The 26,887-nt window shown below is 35.7% G+C and overlaps 1 long non-coding RNA gene across 1 annotated transcript in view; it reads right to left on the bottom strand.

Annotated features, from left to right (window-relative positions):
• Nucleotides 1-18,803: 18,803 nt before the first annotated feature.
• Nucleotides 18,804-26,887, bottom strand: part of LOC101178192 — a 177,557-nt gene continuing 169,473 nt past the window's right edge. The window contains exons 3-4 of the long non-coding RNA XR_001114701.2: nucleotides 21,824-21,934; nucleotides 18,804-19,025 (exon numbers count right to left, since the gene is read on the bottom strand). This is a non-coding gene — a long non-coding RNA (uncharacterized LOC101178192). The remainder of the gene's footprint in view (nucleotides 19,026-21,823; nucleotides 21,935-26,887) is intronic.

The raw sequence follows: 26,887 nt of genomic DNA, 5'->3' as shown, positions 1-26,887 counted from the left end.
AGAAAGCAATATCCCCAACATGAAAGCCTCAGAAGCAAACGTTTTTCTCTGACCCTTTCCTGCCCTCCTGTCTCTTAGTCCCATTCTCCTCCTAGGCTAGCCATAGAAACTGGACTCCCTCTTCCCCAAGGTGGGTCACAGAAACCAGAAACACCTTTCCCGAAAGCCAGCCATAAAACGTAAAAATTACTGCACTAGCTCTCCTGACTTTCTGTGCAAAAAAATTGGCCATAAGGAAATTATCTGACCTATGTTGTTGGCCTGTAGGTTGTAAGATTCCCCCAGTCCAGAAGGAGTCTGGCCCCATACCCAGAAGGAAGAAATGCATGCTTAGAGAGGCCAAGAAGAATCCAGACAGACAGGCCTCTAATAGACATTTAGTCTGTTAGAATTAGATTATATCCTTTTTGTCCAATCATATTTCTACACAGCTGGCCATACTTGTTGAACCTAAGCATAAAAAAAGAACAATTATTTTTGTATCTTTGGGTCTTCATTTTGAAGGCTCCCATGTACACATTCACAAATTTTGTATGTCTTTTCTCCTATGAATCTGCTTTTTGTCAATGATTTTAGATAAGCCTTCAGAGGTCAAAGGGAAGTCTTTCTTTGGCCCCAATGAGGCCAAGTCCAAGTTGAGCACTGATATTTACAAAGAGGTTAAAGGATTTTGGAAGGAATGAGCTGTTTGGAGGTAGACTTTTTTTTTTTTTTTTTTTTTTTTTTTTTTTTTGAGAAGGAGTCTCGCTCTGTTGCCAGGCTGGAGTACAGTGGTGCAATCTTGGCTCACTGCAACCTCCGCCCCCTGGGTTCAAGCGATTCTCCTGCCTCCGCCTCCTGTGGAGCTGAGACTACAGGTGCATGTCACCACGCCCAGCTAATTTTTGTATTTTTAGTAGAGATGGGGTTTCACCATATTGGCCAGACTAGTCTCGATCTCTTGACCTCATGATCCACCTGCCTTGGCCTCCTGAAGTGCTGGGATTACAGGTGTGAGCCACCACGCCCAGCCTTGTAGGTAGACTTTTAAAGGCTTTCAGGCTCAGTCTTTAGGCTGCATAGCATAAAAGCAAATAGCTGTTCCATGATTGGCTTGTATAATGAGTATGTCAATGGTAGTCACACCAGGTTACAGTATGAAGCCCTTTCTCTGTAATTGTCCTAAATTAGGAAGGAACTCTGGAACACAATACATCTAATAATGACAAATGTTGTAATTTTCCATCAGCCCAATAGGCTTTTAAGAATGAGACTTGGATTTAGTTTTGTCACCTGAAAGCATAATCATTGATAATTCTTGTATACTCTAAAACTACATTCACAGAGCTTACCCAGAGAAATTGGATCCTTTTATCAGCTTTGTCCCTGTCATACTGAGATATAAACCTTAATCATCCAAGAGAGTTTAATACTTAATAATCTGAGCTCCAAGGCCTGCCCTTGTCTTATAGCCAGTCTTTGGAGGAGGTACAAAAGGTTTTTGACTAATCTTTATTCAAGGATAAGTCGTAAAAAGTTCTAGAGGCATAAACAGTGTGAGCTTCCCTGAGAATAAAGCAGAACAAACACACTAAGTGGTAACCGAGAAGTCATTCAAAAAAGTTAACTATGTTTATTTTAACTAAAAATTCCAAATCCCGCAATGAATGGTAGAGCAGCAAATGAAACATCGTCTCGTTGCCACAGACTCCCGAATGTAGCATAAACTTCAGCTTTGTCGCAAGAATGAATGTAAATGTATTCTTCCTTAATGGAAGCAGCAGACCAGAGGTGTTCAATCACCTCTTCCAAGTGTAAAATCACTGATGGTAAAACACGTCATCATCCTTATGGAGGTGAGAATCATTTATGTAAACATAAAGTCACCCTTGACAAACAGGCTCTTTGTTGATTTCATTAAGTGCCAGATTTTGGTCACCTAGCTTGCCTCTGAGTAGACACACCTCATTTCCATGAGTATTCTAGGAAGACAGCATATGTCCTTTGCCTACACACCAGGCAACATCCACATAATAAAATGCAATCGCCATTGAAACTGGGCTAAAAACCAATCCATCCAGTGTTTAATGAGTAACATTAGCACACTCTTAAAAACACTAATAACAAGTTTAATTACTGTTGATTTTAGTGTTGATGGCAGGTATCCACAACCTAACTTCTTACTAAATTCATTTTTAGTAAAAGCAAAAAATAATGAATGAAATGAATGAATGTAATTTCAAGTTATCACCAGAAGTTAGACTTTTATTAACATGGCATTAACTCAGAAGAGAAACATCTTACTTTTCCCAAATTACAATTTTATTTTAGGAAACCCTTTTCCTCCTACCCTGAATTTCAATCTAATATTGTTTTCAAATTAGCTTTTATTGTTTTATTTTTAAAGTAATATTATTATAACCTTTAAAGTTTTACTCCAAAAGGAAGAAAAATAAAAAATATTTGCAGCTTTAAAAAATTTCTAAAATATAGAAAAATGACCAACAGCATAATTTAAAACAGTTCTAGTCAAAATTTGATTTGTAGAGAGCTGTTGGTCTGAGAGCTGTCTGTTACCTGTTACTAATCAGTACACAAACCAAGAGGCAGCATTAGGAATTTTTATAGCAACTTGATATTTTCATAGTATTTTTACTGTATTTTCCAAATATTGTCATCTGCTATGGTCCAGGGAGGGAAAATATTCTTTAATATAGAAACATTAAGAAACATTGAATTTTAAAAGACATAGGTCTTATTTTCTTAAATGGAGCATATGATAACTAGAAACATTGTCTTAAATATTTTGTTTTTATTATATGATTAACTTTTTTCAGATTTTTTCCAAAAAGAGGTATATGCCTATTAAATAGTCCTGATATTTCAATTATCTTAAATTAGCCATTGATTCTTTAACTGTATTTGAACGTAACCTTTCTTACTAACTCATATTTCTGTGCTGCTTTGAGATTGTTCTTACTCTGTGCCAAGCATTGGACTACGCATTTTATATGTCACTATTTCATTTAATTACGAAAATGATAAAATGACAGCATGGTGTGTTATCTCAGGCCTTATAATCAAGATGAGGGCACAGTTTTCCTGTGAATAGTTGATGCATAGAATGAACTATGAATGAACACTTGCACAATGTATTTCGAGGAGCTAAGGCAGAAAAAGCTGAAATTTAGGCCTGGAAGATGGTGGGTAAAGAAATTTGGAAAATTTCTGTGGTTTGCATGGGCCAATCAAAGGAATCAAGAGAAACATTTTGTTGTAGAGAAAAGACTGGATATTTGAGTCATATAAATCTACATTTGAATACCCATTTCACCTCACACAGCTATGTGACTTAATTCTGGTCACTTGAACATTCTTTTCCACAATTTCTCAATTTAAATGAGGTAATAATTATGGAGGGCCATTTGTATTGGCTTTATAACACTCTTTCTGATGATTCCATGCATGCCTTTGTTACTTTTGTGGCTTCCCAGCCTCTACAGTGCATTTCCTGGCTCACTTGCAGCTACAGTTCTGGATGTGATTTTAGTTTTGCAGATCACATGTACTCCTTGGAGTCTCAGATTTGGAATTTGGAGTTCCATTTTACTCACGAAGATCCTGGCAGAGGTGGATCAACGGCCGAGCAATTCCCTTCCCACACCAGACACAGAAGTTACCTGGGCAGCCCAGGTATGGCCCCAGCCTGAGTCTGGAGTCTATTCCTTTACTTTTCTATGATGATAAGCTTTTCTTATTTAGGTATTTATAACAGAAAAAAAAATCTAGTCTCTACAGATGAACCCTAAACAAGACAACATTTAACTCTGACTCACAAGTTGCATTATTTTGGTAATTAAATGAGATAGTTACATATAAAATGTTTAGTCCAATGCTTAGCACAGAGTGAGAGCTAAGTATTAGCTTCTCCTTTTCCCCTTATGATACTTTACATGCCTAATGAAGTTTGATGTGAACTTGCCTGAAGACAGAAAAATTAAATCATTTTGATATACTCTTTAATTATGTTGGTGGTTACATATGACTTAATACAGAAAGACATAGAGATAGTGTGTTATAATGATAGAGACATAGAAGAGTGAACAATATTTAGAGCAAAATGGTCTAAGCTTATCTAAGTTTAACTCTCAGAACTACTTATCATTTGCCCTTGAGCAATGTTTTCTGGGATTTATTTGTTCCATCTGTAATGAGAGATGGATTAGGTTATATATATGTAATGTTCAGCAAGTCTTTAAATACAATTCTGAGACTCAAATTCCAGCTTCATTTACTCCCAATTTACAGTAGTGATTTAAAACATGAGGAATGTTCACTTTAGATGATTCATTGTTGAAGGAGTGTGATGGCAAACTATGAAGAGACTTTCTTTTAAAAACGTGCCTAACAATTGTAGTAAAGTCATGAAAGGTGAATGAAACAATGTAAACATATATATAGTGAGAATGGTACAGGTTGAGCATCCCTTTTCCAAAATGATTGGAGCAAGAAGTGTCTTGGATTTTGAATTTTTCAGATTTTGGAATATTTGTTTACATAATGAGATATCTTGGGGATGAGACTCAAGTCTAAATACAACATTTATTTATGTTTTGTTTACACTTTATACACATAACCTGGAGGTCATTTTATAGAATGTTTTAGTAGCTGTGGGGCATCGTGAAGAGCTTGCTGTTGGTGACACTGGTCTGGACACGTGCCATTTTATTACACTCTGGATGTGCTTGCTTGGGGGGATATGGGTACCTGTGAAAAAGATATATCACAGCTGAAGGGGCCTGGGAGGGTCTTCTCTCCTTTAGAGACACTGAATAAACTGTGTATTGTTCATCTGTGATTTGACTGTAACCCATCATCACATGAGGTCAGATGTGGAATTTTCCATTTGTGACATCATGTTGACAGTCAAAAAGTTTCAAACTTCTGAACATCAGATTAGGGAGACTCAGTCTATACGTTGTGTAATTTTTGGGGGACCAGAGGAATTGAACTTAGTTTAGTTTGTCGTATCAGTGGGATTTTCCATGGTGACAAGTGGTAATTATTCTAAGAATATAAACCTTAATACACCTGTTTGTTGTTGTTGCATTTTTATTTTTTACAATTATAAATCTTGAGTATAGTTAAAATTTAGAAAATTTTTTTCAAAGTACTGTGTGGAATCAAAAGGTATCTAAGACAATAGTCTTTCAAAGGTGCGGAAAGTAGATTCAATCTATGCAGAGAAAAGCAGATTTCAAAAAATGTAACAAAAAAAAACAGTGAGAAGGTAATACTTAGCTCTCACTCTGTACTATAAATACATACAGCTAAAAGGGGAAAAAGCAGAGGAAAAACAGTTATCTTCTGGTCTTGTAGAAGTTTAAGGTCTTGGTAGATATCAGGAAGGATGCAAAAGGTAATGTTTGTGTGTTCTCTCTCTCTCTCTGTCAATGCTTTAAAAATCTCTAGGGATACATCAAGGCTATTTAAATAGAGTTTTAAAAACATGACATGGGTTCATATTTGGGTTGACACTATTGACAAGTCAGTTTTCTCTTAATACAAATGATAGCAGTAGCAATGTTTGCATCTGATCTATTTGATTGCAAGGAGGAAGAACTGAATAGAATTATTCCAAGGAAAAAATGGTTTTGTTATTGTTATTATTGACGTATAAACTTTGATTGGAAATGTAAGCCTAAGCCTAGAGATAAACATTTCTCTCTCAGTCATTGTTTCTCTGTGACCAGCCACCCTATTTCTTATTCCAACCAATTAAAGTTGTCTCCTTTCCCTTATTTTCTATGTCTTCATTATTCAGCTTGCCCATTTGTACACTTCATCTTTTCTAAATTATCTTTGTCCCCTTTCTACATCACACAATTTTTCTCTAACTGGTATTTTAATCTTATATATAAAATAGGAATCTTGTCTCTGTGGGAGAAAGAAGAGCATGCTTCTCTTAGAACAGCTCCTTTATTTGGGAGGACATGACTAATAAGACTGAGGAACTTGAGATTAGGGCTGCTGAGCATCCATCACTCATTCATATTCCGTCTTTGTCTTGTTCTCTTGCTCTTCCTGTTTCTTAATCATTTCAGTTTATAGAGAAAGAAACCTTGATTTTTAACACTGACTTATTCTGGTTTTACTAGAATGACAGATTGTTCAATCTTCTTTTTGATGTATGTGTATGTTTATCTACTACTTTAAGATTCATTGGGTTGTTATTTTTCAACTGGGGGTGATTTTGGCCCCCCAGAGACATTTGACAATGTCTTGAAACATTTTTTATTGTCAGCACAGGGACATGGGTGCTACTGCCATGTAGAGAGTAGAGTCCAGAAATGCTGGGAAACGTCCTACAATGCACACAACAACCTCCACATTAAATAATAATAATAATAAAATAATTATCTGGCCCTAAATGTCAGTAGTACCAAAGTTGAGAATCTTTGCCATAAGGGAAGTGAAGAGTTTGAGATGAATTATTTTCTTTATACTCAGTAAGGTTTTGAGTTTTTGTTTCCTTTTCAAACTGTCTAATCTCTCAAATACACCCTTCCATGTTCCCAGAACAAGGCATAATTGGTGAAGCTGATTTTGGGGCCAGGCTCCACAAAACATAGAATTCTGCCAATGTTTGGATTCAAGTTCCTTAGTCTTGTCTAAGCAGGTGAATGGGAGAAAAAATAATATCTTTTCCTTACCCATTGCAAGTGTCATGGGTGACACCCCTATAAGACAAGACTGATTAACAAGAGAAAAGCATAGCAAGTTTATTTAACAAAGTTTTAGATGGCATGGGACCCTTCAGAAATGAAGACCCAGAGACCCAGGGAAAACTGTATTTTTATGCTTAGGGTCAATGAAGAATGGACAGTCATTCAGAAATGTGATTGAATAAAGAAAGGAGTATGATTTAATGGTAGTAAACTGGGAGGAACTCAGCAAATCTTGTTTGTTCAGATTCTTCTTGGTCTTTCTGAACAGCACTTAATCTCCTCTAGGTATGGAGCAGGAAGCCTCTGGAATGAGGGTCTTAGGATCTACATTCGGGTGAGGGAGGTCAGGTAATTCCTTTATGACCGTGCTTCACACCAGAAAGCCAAGGGAAAGTCAAAGCGAACTTCTTGCTTCTGTGGCTTTCTCAATTGCCCAAGGTGTCATATGTTGGATTATCATGTCCTGAGCCCTGACACAGACCGAGCCCTGACACAGATATGGTCCAATACAGCATCAGCTGTGATGTATACAACATGGGCGTGTTAACAATCATCTTTTTAAAAGGTGGTGGGGGGAGTAATTGTTTTTTTTAAAAAAAGGATATCATTAGACAGAAATCATAAAATATCTATAGAACAAAAAAGTATAATTATCTCAACATTTGCTACATTTTATTGATGAAAAAAACCCAAATAGGTCTTGCATCATATTTTTTTTTATGATGATATTGATACACAATGGCTGGGCTCCTGGCTAAACTCCATCCTCAAGCCTGGAACCTTGGCTCTAAGTGAAAGCAGCTGACCCCATTTTTCCTCCCAAATGACTGTTTTTTTGTCCCGTCCTGACCCCTATCCTGTGCCCATAAAAAGGACAAACTGACAGAGAAAAAAGAAGAAAAGAGCAGCACAAGCGGCTGATTCAAGTGGTTGGGGACGCAAGCTGCTGAGCATTGGGAATACAGGCTGCTGAACATTGGGGATATGTGAGGCTGAGCATTGGAGACTAGCAATAGTTGTGTCTAACTTCAGACAGTGTGGCTTCAGGGAAAGTTGACTTTCTTCCTGTACCATCCCCTTTCCAATTCCCCATCCCACTGAGAGCCACTTTTATCACCCAATAAAATCCTCCTTTCAAACACCACCCTTCAAATAGTTTGTGTGACCTGATTCTTCCTGGATACTGAACAAGAACTCAGGTGTCAAAAAGAGCAGGTGCTGGAGGCTGTCACCCTGACCCTTCACTAAGCTGTTAACACTTAGCTGTCCACGGACTGCAGGATGAGTAAAACGAACCAGTCCAGTTCCTGCCCACAAATGGGTTCAAGGTCAAGGGAACAACCCCATGCCAATATGACTCAAATTATTTTAGATATTCATTTCTCGTATTTCTGAGAAGTTTTCATTTTTATTAGCTTTGAGAAAAAGGAAAGACAAACAATGTAGTAAATGAATTGGTGACTTTCCTGTTCCTTAGGCACCCTGGAGGGCCATGACCCTTATTTCTAGAAACCTTCCGAAGCTTTTTTACAGAACAAATCTCAGAACAAGAGTGCAGAGGGAAGGCAAGACATTCAGCTTAGATCCTAATATTCACTAGAAGAAGAGCAGGGAACTATCTTCCAGGGAGCGAGAAGGAGCTTCCAGCTCCTTCCAGTCCTGTAATGACTTTAATGGAACTGGTGTGTGTTGTTTCCAGTTTACTGCATACGTACCCCTGAGAATATAGTGATTAAAATGAATGATGAGCTGGAATTAAAACACTCTACTGTTTGGTGCTATTTGTTTGTTGGGAAACACTTGCTGACTCTAGCCCTAATTTAAATTCTAGCACAATTTAAAGCCCATGAGGTATGTGCAAGAGCCCAGAACATGACTTTGGAAAGGATTACTTCAGGTCCTTGCTTTCTCCCAGTCTTGGACTATGCAAATAGGGCAAGTCACTTAAGCATTTTGGGCTCTAATCTCAATGTCTTTATTTTGAAGATAATACCTAGTTTTCAGCATTGTGCTAAGATTTTTAACAGCTTTTAACTGAGCTTCAATACCTTCTAGTTCTGTGAATGCTGTTTTGTTCTGTAATATTATCTGTTTACAGCAGATCAGCGTTATATCTACTTATATCTTTAAAAGGAATCTCCATTTGTAAGGATATCTCCCTCTCTCTGTACCAGGAAAACACAGATGATTCTGCATTGCCAAAGACTCTTATCAATGGGAAAGCATCAACTTCAGTCTGCATAACAAACTTTACCTTTGTTTACTCTGCATTTTATGGGCATCTCTCCATAACCAGCCCTTCCCACACCTTTTTTATTTCAGTGGACAGTAGTATTTAAACCTGAATTCAAAGTCACCTTGAGATTTACTCATTTCTTTGGGTATCTCTTCTATCTACATGAAGTATATACATTACTAAATTTGTTTCTTTTTCTCTTGTTAATCTTTCTCTTGCAATCTATCCCATCTAAACACTATAAAATGTAGAGGAAAAATTAATTTTTCCCCCTACCTGCCTCAATTTTCTCATTTGTAAATTGGGGAAGATTGTATCTGCTTCACAAAGTTTTCTTGAGATGTAAATGAATTAATGTCTGCAAAGCACTTACTATGGTGCCTGTCACAAACATGAGCTATTATTATTAATGCATGTTGAGCTTTCATCACAGTGCTTGACACCTGGCAATCATTCAGTCAATGGTAACTATTTTTATACAGAGTCAGGTATTATTATTAATAGAAATGAAGAAATATATGGATTTATGGCAAGGGAAAATCTGAAAAATGAGCTAGGAAGGTTTGATGTTGCCTAAACAAGCATATGCTTAGGGGAAATGGTTAGGCTTAGTGGGAAGCCATCAGTTAAGCAGGAAAGATGAGGCAAATGAAGAAGGCTTTTCAGTAAACAGTAAATTAGATGGAGTTTTGGCTGGAGACACAACTTGAAAATAATTGAGCACTCTGTGAATATTTGTAAAGTAGACTTACCTTAATACTGTAAATGGCTCATATACATTTTCTGGCACAAATTTACACTGTATAGGTTTTCCGCACATTTGTGAATACCCTTGCAGGGTTAAACCAAATGAACGGAATCCTTCCATCATGCTCATTTCTAATGCAGCCTATATTGCTACCATAAGCAGCAAAATAAAATTCTTTGCATGCATCTGTACCTCACAAAGCAAGGAGAGAGGCATTTTGAGACAGATTGTTTAAATGATGAAATGGAGATCTTGAGATTACATGGTAGTTTTAATGACAGTGATGCCTCATGTTGGCACAAGATTCCTTTTTTCAAAATGTATTCTTGTAACTAATCTCCTAAGATCTGCACAACCAAATAAAATATAAGTGGAGTTAAATAAAATTTGAAGGAGGCCATTGATTTGGACTAGGCCCAACAGACCAAACCAAAATGGAATTACTCATGCTAAACTTCCAAGTCACGAGCTGAAACTAAGTTGTTTATCTGACCTTCCAAAAAATCAAGAGAGGAAGAAATAATAACCAAAATATCAAACAGGTCAGTTTTTAGCCAGCATGATAAGGGAATCTCTTCTGCTTTAACCTTTATAAGAGAAGTGACTTTGAAATTACTAATCTGCTTTTTGTTCTCAGTTGCTGCTTTCTTCAGCCCCTTTCTGCCTGTAAAGCTAATCTTCTCTGCTCAGTTCACTCATTCTGTTTTATAGGATGAGGTGTTGCCCGACTGATTCCAGAATTGCAAATAAAAAACAATTAAGATTTTTAGACTAAATTTGCTTTAATTTTTGTCTTTTAAGGGAAGGAATACAAAACTGTAACCTCCTTATTACAAACTGGAAAGCTGAGGCTTCTCTATCGGATATACACAAGAGATGTTTATTTAGCCTAACCTGTAGTCAGTGATTCCAGGCTTCATTGTCCATGTGGAATATCTTCCTTTACTATCCATGTTAGCCTAGAGAACTCTCCTCTTGTAGACTTTAATCTGACCCCTTTAAAATAAGTCCCTGCTAACCTTTCTTGAATCAGATGCTGGAAGACCTAAGTAAACAAGTCTACTTATTCTTCCCAACTACCCCTAAAGCTAGCAGTACCTGTAGGCCTGAATCCTCTTTTCTTTAAATTAAGCTTCCTTCAGTAGGTCTGAATTTATCATAAATACTATAAATTTTACCTCCTCAGAAAAAAAAAAAATGTAGTTTACCTAACTCCTTGAGAAAAAAAAATGGAATAATTGACTGATTAATTCAACTAACTTTGACAATTGCCAATAGTATTAGAATCTTTTCTGTGTTCTTATACTCAGCCGTGAGAAGGAAATAGAAAATCACTGATCTTAGGTAATTTGCATAGTAGGACAGGGAAGATAGGTGATAACCAATAAATTAAATAATTTTAAATTTTACTCAGCAGTAAGTTACTCAGGAGACTTAAAAAAAAAAAATGTTCTGGAGTGTTATATAATATTACATTGAATGAGGCCAGAAGTTCTCCTGGAGGAAATTGCCTTTGAGTGATGAAAAAGAAGTCAAACATTCAAAAATCTGGGACAAAAAGGGGCTAAGTAAAGGAAAAAGCAGGGCGAAGGTAAGACCCAGGGTAGTATATTCAAAAGACAAGGGAATTCAGTAAGCATAGACTAAGTAGAACACAAGATTAAATGAGAAGAATCAGCCTGTGAGACAGAGATAGAGACAGAGACAGGCATTATGGGGTCTAGTGAGGGATTTAGATTTTATTCTAAAGCCCAATGATATATAATGGCTTTAAGTATGGAAGAATTTGATCTAATATACAGTTTTTAATAGATTTCATTGGCTGCTTTATGGAGAATAGATTACAAGGAGGCAAGAGTGGAGGCTGGGAATTTGTGAGGAGTTATTCAGTAGAGAGAGAGAGAAAAAGAGAGAGATCATAATTTAAATTTGTGTTGGAATAGTGAAGACTGAAAATAGACCAAATTAGAATAAATTATTCAATTGCCAGTACTTGATGATGGATTTCTTGTGTTACAGTTGGGATCGGTGATGATTGAAAAAAAAGGACTAGATGCTTCCTAGTTTTAGGATTTGAATAACTGGGTAGACCCTATTGTTCTTATCAGAAATGGGAAAAAGGAAGGGTGAGAGAGGAGGTCTTGGCACTGGGGTAAGAATGAATAGTACTGTTTTTAAAAATTCATACTTAGAATTCACATAATATTTTAGATATGTTTTTACTTACATTCAGTGCAGATTGAATATAGTCTCCCTTAAACTTGGGACTTTATTTCTATTAGATCAGTCTCAGGTTATGGTTGTTTATTTAGTAGTCATATGTAGAAAAACATTGTATTCAATAGAAAACTATGCATCCTCTTTGTGTTAGCTCTCCTGGCTGTTAGAGTCTACCTCCATTTATTGTATTTAAGCCATTTTGCAACTCTTTGTAAATAGGCAACTGATGGATACGTAAATTCTTTCCTGTTTAATAGTGATTTTAATTAATTTCCTACTTCCTATGGAAAACCACTTCTATTCCCATTTGTAACATTTCCCATCCAAACTTTTTTTATTTTATGTAATTTTTGCTTTTTTGACTTTTCCTTTGAATCTGTTACAACATCTCCCTTGCTTCCTAATATTGTATGAGTAAAATAAAATCTTTAAGACTTGTTCCTTTTTACATGTGTGTAAGAATCATGATTTGACCTTTATTTGAAAATTATCTCTTAATACATATCTCGCCAGTGACTCATAGTGCTCTCATGATCAAATGAAACCCCATGCCTTTATTGAATGGATTGCTGTCAACTTGCGTCTTCTAAATCCTGTGTTTATATAATGTGACTTTGACACATTTATTTCATATAATGGCAATTTCCCTGAAAAATGTTAGACTTTCATATGAATCAGCTAGACTCAATTCTACCAATACAATTATAAATTCAAAAGTCAAATGACCTGGAAGCTGAGGCAGTAGGATCGCTTGAACCCAGGAGGCAGAGGTTGTGGTGGGCTGAGATCGTGTCATTGCACTCCAGCCCGGGCAACAAGAATAAAACTCAAAAAAAAAAAAAAAAAAATGTCAAATGACTCAGATTGTACCTCAGCACCAGAAACATTACACCTTCCAGGGGTAGGGGGGAATTTCTTAGCTGTTTTAACTATCAATCTTCGACGTTCTGCAAGCCTTTTATTAAAATTCCAAACACTGCTGAACAACAGAATTACCTCGTCAATAACGAAAGACATCAATGAGTGTTTCCAAGCAAATTCACATTTTGTCTCTATTCTCAGAAGTGAATACTTTAGCGGCTAAGATTCTGAGAGATTGCAACTCATTATTTTTTAGAGAAAACCTACTTAAAGCTATATTCTAAAACTATCTATTAAAAATGATTAGCTTCTGACTCATAAATTGGAGTGGTTCCTGTTTTATCTTGTCAAGGAAGAAGAAAACAGACTTCATGCCATAAACATGGCATCTTTGGCAAAAGTGCTGTTTAAATATTTAGAAAATTATGATTCATAACGCAAAAATGGTAATGATCTAATATCATTCCCAGACCAGTATTTGGGCAAACAATTTTCCTACTCATGTAACATTAATTGACAGTAGAGCATTGTAGGGGAAGGCACGTTTTTCCTCTATCCTCTGAGAAGTTTTGTTCAATAATTGAGGGTTCAATAATTGAGTTTATGAAATTGAGAGTAGGCAGATTAACAGGAGAAAGGTACGCAGATGCTCCTCACCTTATGATGGGTTCACATCTTGATGAACTCATCATCAGTTGAAAATGCATCTTGAGCCCTGATAAAGCCATCATAAAGTCAAGAAATTGTCAATTGAACTATAGTATGTTGAGGAGTGTCTGGACAAATTTATTATATACATGGGGACATCACACAAAAGAAAAGTGAACACCCCAAAACCCAGGAAGATCTAGAAGCTTATATACTCTTGTTGGGGTTCAGAAAATAATATTTCAAAGTGAAGTCTTAAGAAACAGCCTCAGAAGCAAAGTGTCTCTCTGAACTTTTTTGCTCGCCTGTCTCTTGCCTCTCATTCTCTCCCAGGCAAGCCATAGAAACCAGAACCCCCTTTCCTCAAAGCCAGACATAAAACCTAAAATAATACTCTAATCTTCCCCCCACCATTCTGTGTAACAAGTGGTCATAAAGAAATTAAGACCCTCATTCCGGAGGGTTCCTACCCCATACCCAGGAGAAAGGAATACTGCATAGACGGCCAAAAAATTATGAACAGATAAGCCTTATTGGGTTTTCCCTCTCAGTGTATTAGCGTTAGGTCAGATCTTTTTTTCTCCAATCACAATTTTCTACAGAGCTCTTTAAACTTCATTGAACCTAAACATAAAAATGTGTAGTTTTCCCTGTGTATTTGGATCTTCATTCTGAAGGCTTCTACATCACATAAAGCTATGACCAAATAAATTTTTTATGCTTTTCTCCTTTTAATCTTAGTTATAGGGATGTTGGCCATGACCATCATGATGGCGAGAAAAGGGATCAACCCCTTTCTGCATCCTACACACTCTTCATTACAGAGGGGTAAGCAGGGGATGTAGGAGAACTAAGGGAAGTGTAAATGATTTGGGGGAAAGATGAATAGGCCCTCAGAAGAACAAGTACTACACTATGGCAAAGTCTGTCTGGGCATGGTGTGAACCTCCAGGGTCCTCTCCTGTGATACAAGTTTAATCTTCCCTGGTTAATGAGAATCCCGGGAAGTAAATTCATGATAGTTGAGTTCCTCTCAGAAGATCTGCTTTTAGACAGATAAAGGAAGTTCAGAGGAAGCTTCTCCCTTCATTTACTGTTCCCCAGGTCCCCTCAGTTTGAAATAATCAGCGTACAAAAGCAGCGTATTTTGGTCTAGCATTTGCTGAACTCCTCCAGCATTATTTAGTTCTATAAGTTAATAACATTTAGAATATTACATCCTGAACATTAAATAAGAACAATTATTTTACAAAAATGAACTGTCCATTTATTTTATTATAATATTTTGATTTTAGACCAACCCTGTAAAACTGTAACAGTTCAATTTTTGAAGAGATTGTTTTAGAGAAATAATAGGCATAAACAGAACTTTCATTGCAAGATGAGAATCTAAACAAAAAATCATAGATTTAATAATATACCTAAGGTAGTTATGATCTCTATGAGTATCACAAACATAAGTAGACTTATGAGATAGATTAATGATTACCAGTTTTGTTCTGACATTATAATAATGCAAACTTAAATGTTACACAAAACTTCTCAGATGTAAAATGCTTTCTTACTTAAACCTGCTTTTTCCAGAATAAATTGACATTTTTGGTATATTTTGGGCAATTTTTAAATAAAATATTTCCTTTGTCATTGAGAGACTATAGATAACTAGACTTCAGGAGTTCTGGGGACTATGGGCTTCTCCTTTGTGTTTCCTTATCTGTAAAAGAGAAAATTTTAGTTTTATTTTCTGGAAATATGGGGCTGCCTTCTCTCCTCCTTATATTAGACACAACGTTGGATTAACTTTATATTCCTTTCGAATAAGCACAAAACAGCCAGGTGTGGTGGCTCATGCCTGTAATCACAGCACTTTGGGAGGGTGAAGTGGGAGGATTGCTTGAGTTTAGGAGTCCCAGACCAGCCTGGCAGCATAGTGGGACACCATGTCCACAAAAAAATTTAAAAAATTACCTGAACATGTGGCACATGCCTGTAATCCCAACTACTTGAGAGGCTGAGATGGGAGGATCACTTGACCCAGGGAGGTTGAGGCTGCAGTGAGCTCTGGTTGTGCCACTGCACTCCAGCCTAAGCAACAGAGCAAGACATTGTCTCCAAAAACAAACAAACAAACAAAAACCACAAAGCAATAAATGGCAATTTTCACACTTCCATAAGTTCTCTACTTGAGGGTGAGATTCCTACAAGTCTACAAGTATCATCCACTTTAGCTTTAAGACCTACGTTGTTCTGATGACTGGTGAGAAGACACATAGGCATGTCTTTGCCTTGCAGAGGAGTCTTTGTATGTTTTCTAGGGGGCCATAACAAGGTCAAAAATGAAGTAATTGGACACCATTTCTAATTTTTCCAGGATCCATGATGATAAAGCATTACAACTGTCTTACTATATTTGGCACCTTAGGAGGCATAAATGAAGCTAACATTATTTCTAATGAAAGACAGTTTTCAAAGGATGTCTGCAAAAATTACGTGTTCTTTTATTTTGGTACTATATGTAAGAACTATCTTCTGGGAAAGTATACCCAGATAAAATCATGTGCTTCTTCTTTAAGGGGGAAAAAATAATGTTTGGTCAATCCCATTTCCTTCCCATGGAAAAAAAGTTAAATAATTGTATGGGAGTTTCTAGAGAGTCTTGACTCCATAACAAGTATTTTATAGAGAAGTTCTCTTAAATCAAAGATTGAACCAGACAATGTTTAGTTTATGATTCTATTTCAAAAAATTTTACTACTTTTTTCTTTTACCTATCCTGCAAAATGAGGGTATTATAAGTTAACTAAGTAATGTAACACAGATTTTATATTTAAAAGATTTGGGAAAAGGGAGTATTAAGAAGTTTTTTCACACTCTTCTCTCTTAGTTTGAGCACCAATCTCAGATTTCAGGAAAGTGTGTCGATAGTGAAGAGGAGAAGAGATTAAAGTGTACTTTGTTTTCCTGGAGGTCTCAGAGCTCCTTTGGAAGAAAAGTAGCTTAGATAGCCTAACATTTTGAGACAAATAACATGGAAGGCAACTGGCTTATTGTAAAATAAACTCCTTGGTATTAATGTCAAAATAGGATAGATGTCTGGTTTACGATATTTGCTATTTAGTATGTTCTTATGCCTTTTGGAAAGAAAGGCTGAATTGTATCTTGCCTGGTTTCCAGCAAATGGCCATAGGTCAATTATTGCTCACCTGAATTACAAATTTTTTGAGGTAATTCTTTTTCATTGATGTTATTTAGGGCGTAAGTGGTTAGTTTGACAATTAGAACAAAAATATACTTAAAGAGGGTTTTTAAATTAAAAAAAAAGATTGAGACTCTATAACCTAAATATAGAAAATACTTAATGAATATATCCAAAAGTAATTTTAATCTTCACAGCAGTGAAATGGCCCAGGGTTAATTTTAGGTTTGTAAGCTAGACAAAGCGTTATATCCAAAGAGTACTAAAGAAATTGCTTAATATCAGCTTTTCCTTTAAGATTGGTGTAGGCTTAATGAATTTAAATTAGCATATAAGACAGAGACAAAAAAATTAAATAATAATTTTCAATAATAATAATAAATAAAAATTAAATAGTAATAATACATCATCTTAAAATATCAACTGAATTGAGAGAAACTATGTCCTTTTTAATAATTTTCCAAATGACAACTTCAGGAGATGTTGGAATAAGACAATGTATGACAGGAGCAACTCTTCCAGAATAACTTCAATCTGTTATTGATTGATCAACAGAGACCTGTGTTGATCAAACCCAGACTTTTCAGTTTTTGTAACCTAACAGTTTACTAATTTTTCGAAGAGAAGGAAGTAGAAAGGCTCTTGTACCAATATTTATGAGATATTTTAGAATTCCCCCTCCAACTGAACTGATACTGATATTGAAAGCAAATTTATGCATTTTAGAAGTTTTTTGTTTTGTTTTGTTTCTGAGCTAGGGCCTCACTATGTTTCCCAGGTTAGTCTGGGAACTCCTGGGCTCAAGTGATCCTCCTGCATTGCCTCAGCCTCCCAAGTAGCTGGGATTACAGGCACACCATCACGCCCAGCTCATGTTTTTTATTTTATTTTTTCATCTTTAAGGAGAAGTCACAGTAGAACTTCACAATTATCTGAAGAAAAAAAATCAGTATAATTTTTGGCATCGTTTTCAAATTTGACTTTAAAAAACTGGTTAGTAGCATTCTGAAATAAATTCTTTCCTTCTCTAGATTTTTTGAAAAATATTATATTATTAACTGCTAGGACTCACAACATTATACCCCAATATATGGTGTCTTGGCATACAGAGTACTTTGAACTAAAGGGTATTGGAAAGGCCTCAGAAGGAAGGCCCCTCTGACCTTCTCTCACTCTCCTTTCTCCAGCTCTCCTCTCTCCCAAGGCGGCCCATAGAAATTAGAATTATTTTACCTCACAGCAAGCCATAAAACCTAAAAGGGTCACTCTGACCTATTTTACCAGAAAATAGGTCAGAAGACCCTTTTCTGACAGTTGTTCTTCCTTACATGGGGGGAAGGTATGCTACACAGAAAGGTCGAGAAGAATCTGAAGAGACAGGCTTTGCTAAATTCTCTTCAGTTTATTATCATTAGGTCATACTCTTTCTGTCGAATCACATTTCTCCACAACTATTCCCTTTTTCTTCAGAAGCATACAAATTCAAAATTTTCCCTGGGTTTGGGTCTGCATTTCTGAAGGCTCCCACGTCACTCGAAACTTTGTTAAATAAACACATTATGCATTTTTCTTGTTCATCTGTTTTTTGTTATGGGGTGTCAGCTGTGACCCTTGCAATGGGTGAGAAAAAAACATTACGTTTTGCCACTACATAATAAGCAAACTAAAAATTATCGGCTGGATTTTGTTGCTATCATTCCGTAAATGGACAAATGGATATCAGCTAACCACTGTTTTCTTCTCAGATTTGGGAAAACTTATCTCTTCTAGTTTCCACTGTTGTGATAGGAGCAATTAATATTTAGATACTCTTTTATTGGTGTTGTCATATTGCAGGATAGTTAGTATGTGGGGAAAGTAAAGTTCAAATATATTTATATGCTATACATAATGCATACTTTCATTAATTATGCATTCATATATATTTATAAATAATAACTAATAATAGTAAATAATAATAGGGAATTGGTGGCTAGAAAAGAATGTGATAACCATGGAGCAATCTCCAAGTAATTTTTTCATAAATAATATCACCTGAAATAAGAGGAATGCTTTGTGTTAAAACCTGAAGCTCTGTGAATGTTTATTGACGATGACAGCATTTCTTATAATTTAGTAATTTGCTTTGTAAATTATGTACTTTAAAGTATTCCGTGAACCAAAAATATCAGCTGTGTATTGTATCACTATTTTTTAAAGTTTTTCCACTTGTTTTCCTTTGGGTTATCATTTTTCCAGGGGCAGAAACTATGACAAATTATCCAATTCCATAAAACCAAAGCTAGTCCGCCATTCTCTATTCAATAGAAGGCACAATTGATCTATAAATTGTTCTCATTGTATGTTTCATGTGGAGAAAGAAACGAATGTCATAAATGTGCTGCAGTTATTTTCTATTTCTTCTTGTTTCTGCAGCAATAAAGGAAGAAAGAGAGTTAAACATTTATTTACTTGTCAAACTGGACAAAATTCTTCAAAAAGAAAAATTATGTACTACCTTAACCACTTTAGCAATTTGAGCTAAGAGGAAAAAAAAATTAAAAAAGGATGGATTTCTTATTAGCTACTTTATTTTTTATTCAGTGTGTAACACTTTTTTTCCCCCCTAGACATTTGCCTCTCTCAAAATTAAGGAGTTATTTTAAAATCACTTCACAGTGTTTTTTGAAACCTAGGTTCTCTAGGAGACTGTCTATTCTGTACTTAAAATATACAAATACTGTATATGGTTGGAGGTATTGAAATGATGAGTATATTCTGTTTAAGTGCTTTTTAGTAAGTTGATGTTAAACTTTTAAGATGCCTTTACAATGAAGATGTAAATGGATAATTCACTCGATAAGCCAGAAAAAGAATTATCTTTTGTTACATTTAGAAGGTATAACATGTTCATTTAAAACAAAATCTATTAATCACACATTATTTGGAAAATATGTACTGATTTTTTTTTTTTTTTTTTTTTTGAGATGGAGGCTCACTCTGTTGCCTAGGCTGGAGTGCAGTGGCGCTATCTCGGCTCACTGCAACCTCCGCCTCCCGGGTTCAAGCAACTCTCCTGCTTCAGCTTCCCGAGTAGCTGGGATTACAGTTGCATGCCATCATGCTCAGTCAATTTTTTGTATTTTTATTAGAGGTGGGGGTTTCACCATGTTGGCCAGGCTGGTCTCGAACTCCAGACTTCAGATGATCTGCCTGCCTCGGCCTCCCAAAGTGCTGGGATTACAGGCATGAGCCACCGTGCCCGGCCTATGTACTGATTTTATAGGCAGAACAAAGAACAGGCACATTGTCTCCCTTTTAAGTATTTCCTTTTATGATGTGGAGAATAACTACATGAAAAGAAAAAAGAAAATTTGGACATGGGGTACAATATCCTTCATAGTTAGCAATAGTGATGAGCCTTTACAAAAAAGGATTCTTCCACTTTAATGAGGCTCCTTGTGCATATCAGAAGATATCCTTTTCTGTACAGAACTTGCATTTTGAGATATTTTAGCATTCTATAGAATGTGGGTTACTGTTGTTATTAAATGTCTGGCTTTATTAATGAGATCATTTATTACTCCTTGCCTGTGCCACCTGCAAACACATCTGTAACTAGGTTCAATATTGTTCTGATTAATTTTTCTTGACTATTTTCCTTTTCTTCTTTCTTTTTCCTGTTTAAACATGGAACGTGTGGAGTCATAGTTGTGGGAATATCTGAGTTCTAAATCAACATTTTCCAAAACATCATTTCCAAATTGACTTCAAAGTTGAGTTGGCCATTGGCTGCTGTTTTGTTGTTTTGTTTTTTTGTGAATGTAGAATTTTAAATGCAAAACATCACGTGCCAATTTTCTTCTTTGAGGCCAAATAAAGCAAATCACTAAAGTTTTCACAACAATAATGTCAATCTTCTATGTCAGGAGTAGGGACACTATGGTCTGTGAGCCAAATCAAGATCATCAAGATCACAGCCTACTTCTGTTTTAATAATCTGTGATGTAAACCAAACACCACATGTTCTCACTCATAGGTGGGAATTGAACAATGAGAACACATGGACACAGGAAGGGAAACATCACACTCCGGGGACTGTGGTGGGGTGGGCGGAGCGGGGAGGGATAGCATTAGGAGATATACCTAATGTTAAATGATGAGTTAATGGGTGTGGCACACCAACATGGCACATGGATACATATGTAACAGACCTGCACATTGTGCACATGTACCCTAAAACTTAAAGTATAATAATAATAAAATAAAATAAAAAATAATAATCTGTGATTTAGCAATATTTTTTACATTTGTATAGGGTTTTTTAATAAAAAAAAAAAAAGAGAAGAATATGTAATGGAGACCTTATGGCCCACAGAGCCTGAAATACTCACTATCTGGCTCCTTTAGAAAAGTCTGGTAGACACCTGTTGTACTACGAAAGTATTTATACACACAAGCATATTAAGTGTTCCTCTTGTAACTCTAATTTCCAGCTCTTACATTTTTGCCTTGGGCTTGCAATCTATTAGCTCTCTCTTGTTTTCTAGTCCTCCCTTTTGAGTTCTTATACAAAATCACATTCTTCTACAGTATAAATTAAGAGGTCTCTAAAATGGCATGTGCCATGGGCACAAGAGAGGAGCATGTTGGTGCTTGTGTATGTAATCAAGTGAATTTAAATGAGATTAATACCTGCCCTTCATTTTTCACTTTTCTATATTTGTTAACGTAATGATCTTTGTGATTTATTTCATTCATTCTAACCTACGAATATTAATAAACTCTGTGTACAGTAAATAAGATACAGCTTCTGCCCTCATGTGTTTACAGTTTGATGAAGAAGACAGAAAGTTAAGTAGGCATCACAATACACTCTCATAACTACTACATACTACTATATAACTATGTAGGTCAGAGTAGGGAAACAAAATCAAACAGTGTTATGGAAGGCATTTAGAAGAATTGCATTTTGCATTCAGCTAGCTATTAACATGCAAATTTCTAGCTTCATGTAGCTTTACATAGAAACATTGCAATTAGTATCCCAATATTTTCAAGAAAAATTAAATAACTTTCTAGCAGTTGTAGCCTGTTACTGCTTAGAAAAAGAAAAAGAAAAAAAAAGATGGTGGCAGAACATGTATTTTCATGACAGCAAATCTTTAGACCTTTTGAGAAATCCCTTTAACTAGAAAGCAATTGTTCCATTTTAAAGTAAAACTCACTGGCAATGTCATTTTGAACTTCAAAGCAATGTCAGTCTTCATCTCTTAGGGAGCAAATGGTCAGTCATGCAGGTCTTGTCAGCAGTAACAAGACATTTCAAACTGGGGACCCTGGAAACCAAAAAGTGGAATTTTATTTTATTTTTTCAGTGGGTACAACTTCATTAACTTGAAAATTAAAGGTAAACATTTGATTTCAGTTTGCTTCCTCTAGCTGTCCAATTCAGTAGCAATTAGCCACATAGAACTACTCAATGTAAATAAATTTAAATTAAATTAAATTTAAAACTCAATTTCTTAATCATGGAAGCCATATTTCAAATGCTCAGTAGCTGCATGTGGCTAGTGGCTACTATATTGAACAATGAAGATAAAGGAAATTTCCAACATCACAGAAAGTTCTATAGAAAGCACTGACTCTTCCATTGATCATAGTAAAGTCATATCTATTAAGTTCCCCAAATAGCAGTTGTTTGTCATGTACCCATTCAGACAACTTCTTTTTGTAATTGTACTTCAAAGAATAAATTTTTGAACTTGAGTTATTGCTTTAGCTAGACATAAACTCTTCCAAAGTTTTCTTCTTCAAATAAGATATACACTTTGCAAAGCCCTTATAACCCTATTTACTTTTCATTATGTATTCATATTCTAAAGGTCTTTAGGAAGCTAATATAAGTATAGAAAAGTGCATGTAGTTCAATAAATAATCTCAAAATGAACATTCTCATGTAACCCTCACCAAAGTCAATAAATAGAACATCACTTATTATAATTTTACTTACTGAGTAATTTTTAAAGAGATTTTTAGGTTCTTACCATTTTGTGTAATTAAATTAAAAGTTTCATAGAGTAAATTTGGGTTATTCATGAAATACCCAATTTATAAATTATCAATTTTCATTTTTCTTATTTTTCTCTGTCACTATGCTAATAATTTTAGCCTCTTTTGTTAATTATAGTAATTCACTCCTTCCCCTATCCATAGTTTGGTCATGTGGATAGAGTCAAGGAGGAAATAGTCAAAGGCCAAATAATCAAAATTGAAGTAACCATATGCTGTCATTTGGTGGTTTCACTGTCACTGTTTATTGGCATCCAATATGCTGAAAATCTGAACCACACATCTGCTAAATGATATGGTCATCCACATATTTTCTTTATTTCAATACTATATCTTTGCTATTTAAGAATGCAAAATTTGATCAATATAACTTTCAATTGTGTCATAGTAAAATATATCATAGTTATATTGTGTGTGATATTTAAAAAGTGCATTTCGTAGAGTTGACACCTATGATTTAAAGTTTAAAATATCTCTGTCCACTTACTCAATTATATAAGTATTCTACAGTTACAGTTTTGGACTTAGCAAGTCCTCACTTAACAAGGTATTAAAGATATGCCACATAGATGACCTAGTGCAAATTCATTTAGCTTTTTCATGCATCAGTTTTGTATTTTGTTTTGTGCCTTAGGAATGCCAAGCTTTTATGTACCTTGGGAAAACAAAATAATGAATGTCTTTTTTTTTTTCTTTTTATAGGAAAAGCAGAATACTTTTATTTCCTAAGAAATCGTATCTAAAATAAAATTTTATTCAGTTAGTTTGAGGAGTAGGCCATCTTAACTATTAAGTGCTTAAAAGCAATGCTAGTTTAATAATTTCAACTGAAAATTAATTCCAACTAATTTCCATAGGCATTCATCATAGTTTTACTTACTGCAGACAAAGGAGCCTTCATTGAGGATTAATGGACTCTCAAGATGAGCTCTGAGATATTTGAACTCTCTAAAATTGTAGGCAAAGCTGTGGATGTGTATATATTGGAAATGCCCATACCTTTAGATTAATGTAGATTAATCTAATTAGTTTTTGGATTTATCCTTTCTGTTCTATCCCTGCTGCCTCCACCCTAATTTAGATTCTCCATATCTTTTACATGAACTGGTCTATTGGATCATGGCTTGGCCCACTAAAGGCTATCTCTTATAAAGCCATTCTCTCCAGCAGCTGTTGAAAATAAAAGGTGTAGGCTGGGCCCAGTGGCTCACGCCTATAATCCCAGCACTTTGGGAGGCTGAGGCGGGCAGATCACGAGGTCAGGAGATCGAGACCATCCTGGCTAACACAGTGAAACACCATCTCTACTAAAAATACAAAAAAATTAGCCAGACGCGGTGGTGGGCACCTGTAGTCCCAGCTACTCGGGAGGCTGAGGCAGGAGAATGGCGTGAACCCGGGAGGCAGAGCTTGCAGTGAGCCAAGATAGTGCCACTGCACTCTGGCCTGGGCAAAAGAGCGAGACTCTGTCTCAAAAAAAAAAAAGAAAGAAGGCAATAAAAGGTAGAGATAAACAGAAGCATTTGGTTTGAGATTTTGCCAATTGTCTCCAGTGATTCAAGTCTGAATTTTTTCACAGGTGAACACGTTTCTCTGTTGTCTACTCCAGCTGGCCAAACTCATGTCTTGCCACTCTTCACTTTAAACTCAGAGTGTTCTTGTCTTTGGAATATTCTTTCTTATCCCCTTTTAGGTAACTATTCATACTCTGTAATTTCACTAAGACATTCTCTTCTTGCCTCCAAAAATTCTTCACAGGCTGGATAGTTGTGTTAATATTTTGTTTGCCTCTCTGATACCTGGGCACATCACTATCACTATAATTACCACAGCATATGTGTAGCTTTAATGTGTATGTGTGTGTGTGTGTGTGTGTGTGTGTGTGTGTGAGAGAGAGAGATTTCACTTGACAGTGAACTTCTTGAGAGTAAGACCTATGTTACTGATTTTTCTATCCCTAGTATCAAGCACAAGGTCTGAGACACCAAATGTGCTCAATAAATACATGGCAAGTGAATAAATAAATGACTGAAGGAAGTATTTTTAGATCTGCTCATTTATTTAAAAGAATTCATTTCATTTCAAACTTGTTTTCACATACATACAAAGACCTGATAGTTCTATTAACATAATTCAATTACCTTATTAACTTACTTGACACACTTTTTTGTAGTGAGAATGTGAAAATCATACAAACATATCAGACTGGACTTGGTTATATCAGCATTTGAAGAGATCAGAAAGATCATCCTTTTACAATTGCAGAATCGGAGGATTAAATTCAGTGGGTAGGCAGGAAGAAGCATGGCATGGCACCACCCAGGCTTAGTAGTTCTGTATTCCTTGGGCAAAGCTGTTAACATCTTTAATTCTCACTTTTTACATTTTTAAGGTGAAACAATAATAACCAATTTATTTACAGAAAACTACTTTCACCATTTTTTTTTTTTCTAACCGAACTTCCTCTAATATATCTTTCTGATGTTTGAGGGAGGAAATGGGGAAGAAAACAGAAGAAGGATAAAAGGAAAGAAGGGAGAAAATGAGAATGTAGACTAGAAAAATTTTTAAGATCTTAGTACTTATTTGGAAATGCAAAAGACCCTGGATAGGCAAAGCAGTCTTGAGCAGAATGACCAAAGCTGGAGGCATTACTCTATTTGACCTCAAAATATTCTACAAAGTAAACAGGACAGCATGTTACATGGCACAAAAACAGACACCTGGACCAATGGAACAGGATATAGAATTCAGAAATAAATTCATGCATGCACAGCTAACTGATTTTTTATAAAGGTGCCAAGAACACACATTGGGAACAGGACAGTCTCTTTAATAAATAGTACTGGAAAAATTGGATATCCACATGCAAGCTAATGAAACCAGATCCCTACCTACCACCATATACAAAAATAAATTCTAAATGAATTAAAGACCTATATGAAAGACCTGAAACTACGAAACTAGAACAAAACATAAGCGAAACACTTCATGAAATTGAACTGGGCAAGGGGTTTTTAAATAAGACCTCAAAACACAGGCAACAAAAAGCAAAAATTAGACATGAGATTACATCAAACTAAAAAGATTCTGCACAGCAAAAGAAACAATCAACAGAATGGTGACAGAACCTACAAAATGGATGAAAGTATTTTCAAAATATGCAATGACAAGGGGTTAAAATCCAGACTATATAAGAAACTCAAACAAATGAGTACCAAAAATAATAATAATTTGATTAAAAATGGGCAAAAGACCAAAATAGGCAACTATCAAAACCAGACACACAAATAGCCAACAGATATATTTTAAAATGCAAAACATCACTAATCATCAGGGAAATGCAAATCAAACCAGAGAAGGTATCACTCCACGCTTGTTAGAATGGTTATTATCAAAAAGACAAAAAAATAACAAATGCTGGCAAGGATGTGGAGAAAAGGGAACTCAAGCACTGTTGGTGGGAATGTAAATTAGTACAGCCATTATAGAAAACAATATGAGGTTTTTTTTTTTTTTTTTTTTTTTTTTGAGACCGAGTCTCGCTCTGTTGCCCAGGCTGGAGTGCAGTGGCGCTATCTGGGCTCACTGCAAGCTCTGCCTCCTGGGTTCACGCCATTCTCCTGCCTCAGCCTCTGGAGTAGCTGGGACTACAAGCACCCGCCACCATGCCCGGCTAATTTTTTTTATTTTTAGTAGAGATGGGGTTTCATCGTGTTAGCCAGGATGGTCTCCATGTCCTGACCTCGTGATCCACCCGCCTCGGCCTCCCAAAGATTTTAAGAAAAATAGAATTGTCATATGATCCAGCAATCTCAGTACTGGGTATATATTCAAAGGAAATGAAATCAGTATGTCAAAGAGATATCTGCACTTCATATTTATTGCACACTATTTACAATATCGAAAATACAGATTAAAGTAAATGCCCATCTACAGATGAATGGATAAGGAAAATGTGATATATATACATAGAGAGAGATATAGATATAGATATATCAGACACACACACACACAATAGAATGCTACTCAGCCATAAAACAGAATGTGATATCTCTCTCTCACAAACACACACACACACACACACACACACACACACACACACACAATGGAATGTTATTCAGACATAAAACAGTATGAAATTCTATAATTTGCAACAACATGGATACACCTGGAGAACACTACGTTAAGTGACATAAGCCAGGCATAGAAAGACAAAT

Source organism: Nomascus leucogenys, chromosome 21 (genome assembly GCF_006542625.1).
Source record: "Nomascus leucogenys isolate Asia chromosome 21, Asia_NLE_v1, whole genome shotgun sequence".
NCBI lineage: Eukaryota > Metazoa > Chordata > Mammalia > Primates > Hylobatidae > Nomascus > Nomascus leucogenys.
The sequence above is the reverse complement of the archived record's forward strand: the minus strand, read 5'-3'. Positions and strand labels throughout refer to the sequence as shown.